This window comes from Panthera leo, chromosome D3, assembly GCF_018350215.1.
Source record: "Panthera leo isolate Ple1 chromosome D3, P.leo_Ple1_pat1.1, whole genome shotgun sequence".
NCBI classification, from domain to species: domain Eukaryota; kingdom Metazoa; phylum Chordata; class Mammalia; order Carnivora; family Felidae; genus Panthera; species Panthera leo.
This window is the reverse complement of record NC_056690.1, coordinates 16,406,693-16,413,142: the sequence shown is the minus strand read 5'-3', so window position 1 is coordinate 16,413,142 and position 6,450 is coordinate 16,406,693.

Here is a 6,450-nt window from a genome sequence, read left to right as displayed (position 1 = left end):
TATTAAGCCCTGGTTGTAATGTGTGGTCTTGAGAAGGGGATGGTGGTAGAAGAGATTGCAAAAAGGCATAGTACAGAGGCCCTGCCCCCAAGTAGCTTCCATTCCAGCATAACAGACTGTCCAGAAGCATTTATAATAGTAAGTGGATTGTTATGCACTGAATAGGTAGATAATACAATGTAATGGTGCATCGTGGAGATTCTGACATCAGACTTGAGTTCAAGTCTTAGCTCTCCCGCTTGCCACTGTTCTGATCCTTATTGGCATGTTTACCTCTCAATGCTTCTGTTTCTGGATTTGTAAAATAAGGGCCCACTTTATAGGGTTGTTGTAAAGATGAAGGAGTTTCCTGAAGTGCTCAGTACAATGCCCAGAACACAATAACTGCTCAACAAATCTTAACTATTACTTTTCCCATTTACTATGTGACTTTGGAAAAATCCCTTAACTTCTTTAAGACTTGTTTTCCTGGTCAGTAAAATAAAAATATAGTAGTTCTTACCTTGAAGAATTGATGGGAATATGAAATGGGAAAATCCCTGAAATGTGCTTAGCATGGTGTCTGGTATATAGAAAGTACTTAAGGATTTCTAGACGATGATGATGAAGAGGATGATGATGATGATGATAAAAACAAGGTGCTAGTGGAGAAAAGAGTAAGTTCATTTTTTTTAATTTTTGAGAGAGAGAGAGAGAGCACGAGTGGGGGAGGGCAGAAAGAGAGGGAGACACAGAATCCAAAACAGGCTCCAGGCTCTGAGCTGTCAGCACAGAGCCCAACATGGGGCTTGAACTCACGAACTGTGAGATCATGACCTGAGCCGTAGTCGGATGCTTAACCGACTGAGCCACCCAGGTGCCCCAAGAGTAAATTCATTTTGATGGATAGGCACTAGGATAAGAGAAAGGTTTATAATAAATGACTTTGGAGGTAACAATTTTATTGAGATATAATTAATTAAAATACAACTTACCTATTTAAAGAATACATTTCTTTAAAAAAAAAATTTTAACACTTATTTATTTTTGAGAGGCAGAGAGAGACAGAGCCCGATGCGGGGCTCGAACCCATGAACTATAAGATCATGACCTGAGCCGAAGTCGGATGCTTAACCGACTGAGCCACCCAGGCATCCTAAAGTATATATTTCAATGTTTTTGGCATATTCACAGAATTGTGCAACTACCACCATAATCAATTTTAGAATATTTTCATCACTTCAAATAGGAAACTATATCCATTAATAGTAACTCACTATTTTCCCCTACATCTCCCCAGAGCCCCCACCCCCAAGCTCTGGGCAATCACCAGTTTACTTCCCATTTCTGTGGATTTGCCTATTGTAGACATCTCATGTAAAAGGAACCACACGATTTGTGAACTTTTGTTTCTGGCTTCCTTCACTTGGCATAATGTGTTCAAGTTTCCTCTATGTTGTAGCATGGATCAGTACCGCATTCTTTCCCATGGCTGAGTAATATTCCATTGTGTAGAGTTGATAGACATTTGGGTTGTTTCCACTTTTTTGCCTATTATAAATAACTCTGCTGTGAACTTTCATGTACAAGATATGCATGGATACTGTTTCCATTTCTTTGGGGGTACATACCTAGGAGTGGAATTGCTGGATTATATGGCAAGTCTATGTTTAACTGTTTGAGGATCTTTTCCAGACTGTTTTCATAGTCCTGTACCATTTTACATTCCCACCAGCAATTTACAAAGGTTCCAATTTCTCCACATCCTTGCCAACACTTGTTATTATCTATCATTTTGATTATAGCCATCCGAGTGATTGTGTGGTGGTATCTCATTGTAGCTTTGATTTGCACTTCCCTGATGGCTAATGACGTTGAGCATCTTTTCAAATGCTTATCAGCAATTCATATATCTTCTTTGGAGCTATGTCCTTTCAGATCCTTTGCCCATTTTTAATTTACTTATTTATTTATTTTTAATCATTTTTGGGTTGTATGGCTTCTTTGTATATTCTAGATAATAAGTCCTTATCGAATATCTGATTTACAAAATTTCTTTTATTCTGTGTATTGTTTTTCCACTTCTTAAATTTATTTTTTAAGTTTGTTTGTTTGTTTGTTTATAGCACATGGGAGGGGCTGAGAAATCAGGAGAGAGAATCCCAAGCAGTCTCCCCACTGTCAGCATGGAGCTGGAGCCCGATGAGGGGCTGGAACTTATAAACCCGTGAGATCACGATCTGTGCCAAAACCAAGAGTCGGATGCTTTACTGACTGAGCCACCCAGGCACCCCTGTTTTTCCACTTTTTTGGCAATGTTCTTTGAAGCACAAAAGTTGTGGTTTTTTTTAATGTTATTTATTTTTGAGAGAGAGAGAGCACAAGTGAGGGAGAGGCAGGGAGAGGGGGACAAAGGATCCGAAGTGGGCTCTTCACTGACAGCAGCCCCAATTTGGGGCTCAAACTCATAAACCCCAAGATCATGACCTGAGCTGAAGTCAAGTGCTCAACTGACTGAGCCACCCATGTGCCCTTGAAGCACAAATGTTTTTAAATTTAATGATGTCTGATTGATTTTTTAAATATAATTTCAGATCTTACATTGAGGTCTTTGGTTAACTTTGAGTTGATTCTTGTATATGGTGTGAGGTAGAGGTACAATTTAATTCTTTTGCATGTGGACATCAGGTTGTCCAGCATCATTTCTTAAAGTGGCTGTTTTTTCCTATTGAATTATGTTGGTATCCTGATTTAAAAAAATCAGTTGATTATAAATGTGAGGGTTTATTTCTGGACTCTCAATTCTATTCTATTCTATATGTGTATCATTATGCTAGTACCACACTATCTTGAAGGTAACTGAATTTGAGCTGGGCCAAATTAACTGGATCTGAAATGTACAGTCACAGAGCTTCCTTATCTTTTCCTAGTGCTATAGAATTTTTAAGGTGCTTTCATACACATGATCTCACCCAAATCTTGCAGCAACTCAGAGAGTGTGGAAGCTCAGAAGGCTGAGTGGCATATCACTACCAGAAACAGTGGCAGTTCCAGGACCAAGTGACCAAGTGTTCTCATTACCCTGCCCCATCACCTCCTGGGTAAGTCCAGAAATTTGGGAGATGGAAAAAAGCATAGAGAAAAATTAGAGCAAAAATGATAGGAAGGGTGCAAAACAAACTGATTATAAATCTTGGGCTCATGATCAGCTTATGATAAAATTTCCCTTCTCCTGTATGGACAAGAAATGGAATGTTCTGGGTAACCCAGGGTTTTGCTTTGGTCTTTGCTTTTTCAAAGAATGAAAACACAGTGAAATACTCTCAACATTAAAACCTCATGCACTGTAATTTGATCTTTAATTTTGTTGTTGTTGTCATGTTAAAAGACTCTTCAATCTGTTTTAGAGCAATGTTTCTTCAAGAGCGGTCTGAAGAAAAACCTCAGCTATCAGCATCATCTGATCTCTACCAGATGCATTTAAAAAATGCATTTTTCAGAACTCCTATCCACCCTGTGTCCACTGAAAATCACTGGGTGATCTTTTACGCACATTAGGGTTTGGGACCTGCTGTTTTAAAGCAATGAAAGTCAAATTGTGAATATCAATTACTGTCGCACTCAAGAGATGCAGACATTTTGCTTAAATGAGAGTTCTGGATCTTACAGGAGATTAATGTACCTTATTTCTTTCAAGTCTTTGCTAAAACATCACCCCTCCCTATATACTGATTTTAAATTGTTTATCACCCTCTTCTTCACACCTCCTGCTCTTCTTATCCCCTTTCCTTCTCCACAGCACTTACCAACATCTGACATATTATCTATCATCTATCTATTTATCATCTATCTATCTATCTATCTATCATCTATCTATCTATTATCTGACTCTTGTCTCTAGAAAGAATGTTTCACAAAGGTAGTGGTAGGAATATAGCACTCAAGACAATGTCAGGCAGGTAGCAGGTGTTCAATAAATATTTGTAGAATAAGTGAATGTGCCAAGTTGCATCTTAGTGCTTGGGCATAATGTCATGTGTCCCTTGGCTTTCTGGAAAGGTGGTTTTTTTTTTTTGTTTTTTTTTTTTTAACTAGAAAGCAAATTATTCTTTCATTCTTTGAGTGATGCGTAGTAGTGGAGAGAAAAAGCTGGAACAGCATCCTCTAATCTCCTAATTCTGGAGTCTGGGCCAGTTGTTCTAAAGATCATTTTTCCTTAATACCACTGAGATCCTCAATTTACTACAAGGATCATGCATTTACAGCTGCATTGTCCTGTGAGGGCTACCCCTACTGTGAACAAAGTGGACGGAAGCAGCGAGGCTGAGATGAACCTGCGGTAGGAGGAGACTTCTGTAAGTCCACCCCACACGTTCCAGTGCCTCAAACCAGGTAGTGACAAGTACATACTGCCTCCTTTGAGGACCTGAAGGAGGGCACTAATAAGTGGATCCTATCTCAATGTACTACTTACGGAGGCTTGGCTGGCTCTAAATAAATGACCCTTTCCTATTTCCTACCCCGCTCCCCAAGCCACCTGTCCAACAGCATCAGCACACAAATCAATTCTCACTTGGGCTCCTTCCCTCGCCCTGCACCTCCCCATTGGCCCCATTTTACACACAAGGAACCGAAGTTTAGACTAGGCATAGCCAGTTCCCTGACACCGGATTTTCCACCTGCTGACCTTCATCTGTGTCCCTCTCAGAACACACCAGATAGTCCAATTTGGATTGAGATGGTGAGAAAAACCTGTGTGAGCTGCTCCCTTACCCCCCCCCCCCAGTCCAGGGGATGCTGAGAAACTGTGGGGTGAGTAGGACAATAAAAAACAGGAAAAAGCAAGTTTGTTTCTAGTGTTATGCGCCCAGGGTGGCAGGATATACCTGCTGAGTGTTCCCAGAAGGTCCCCAAGGAAACCATTAACTTGAGTCTCTCACGTTCTTATACGCGCGGTGGTTGGGGTGGGCGGGAGGGAAGGTGTACTGAGAGGAGGGGGATGGGCACCTTTTCAGAGGTCAAGGTTATGCCGCCCAGAACTGCTGCACACATTAATAAAATGTGGCGGACTGAAGGATGGATGTCAAGGTGAGCAGCACGGGGCTTGCCATCGAGTGTTGTCACTGGGTTATACGGGGTGGATTTAAGGTGGGGAAGGGGGCAGGACTGGGAGGTGAGTTGGGAGGGAGGGGCTAGTGTGGCACTGAGATCCCCAGCAGGGATGGGGATGTGGGGGGAGTGGCTGTCTTAGCCTCCAGCCTTGACCCTTTCTTGGCTGGTCTCAGCCAGGGAATTGAGAGGAGATGGATGTGGTGAGGTGGGGTTAGGGAGGGTGGCCCCTGGCTCCGCGGGTGATCTGGAATGGATGTTAGAGTTCCCTGGCTGGAGGGAGGTAGTTTTCGGGGAGGGTGAGGTGGCTCCCAGGAGCGTTAGGTGAAAGTGCGGGAGGGGATCTCAGAGACCCGGAGATGGAGGCGTAGGGAGGAGAAAGGAGAAGTGAAGGCGGTTGCCTGCATGGGGAGTAAATCTCAAACTGAGGCGGACTGAGAGAAGTAACTCCAAACGCAGTGGGTAGGCGGCTTAGGTTCTTCCAATCCGATGGGGTTGGGCTTAGAACTCTGCAAAAGAAGGGGGTCATTGGGAGGGGACGGTGCACAGCTGCGCCGGCGGCCTCCTAAACTGGAAACGGGAGGTTCTAAGCGGCACTGACCCTCTCCCCCAGCCTCGGTGGGGAGGGCCGGTGAGCGTCCGGACCCGGCTTTCCCGAATCCAGACGGAAGTCTGAGTAGGGCTGACAAGTGAGCCAGGAGTGAGAGAAACAGTGAAGACTCCTTACACTGGGGGTGCGGGTGGCAGGAAACAGAGAACCCGGGCTTGGGTCAGGGGGGTTCCTCAATAGACCACACAGAAAGGATGTGGGGGAGTCGAAGGGGACAGCAAGGGCTGAGAAGGGATTCGGGGAACTGATACGGTTGCCACTGGGGTGCTGATGGAGGATCCCCACGCAGGACGCGAGGCATTGAAAGGGGTCCCCAATTTGGATATAGAGGGTATGGGACACTGAGGGTGGACTGAGGGCCGCTGAGGGGGAGCCCTGAATCAGCCTCGGAGGAAACTGGGGGCCTTGGGGGCAGCTTCTCGTTCCCACTGGGGGGATGGAGGGCTTCTCACTAGCTGGAACACGAGGGGTGGGGGGCACTGGGGCGATCTCCCTCCCAACCCAGGGATATTGGGGAGCTCTTAAATTCTGGATAGCGGGGACCTGAGAGGGAGGACTAGAGGGTCCCCGATCCGGAACCGAGCTACCTTGAAGGCACCGGGAAGCGCTTCATTCCGGGAGGGCGTTCCCACGGCCCGGCCCCGCGCTGGGCTGGGTGGGGGGTGCGGCCGCGCCCTGGTCCCGGCCCGCCTCGGGATTCGGGGTCTCTCGCGCCCTCGGGGACCCGGGAGCCCGGCGGGAGCGGGGTCCGG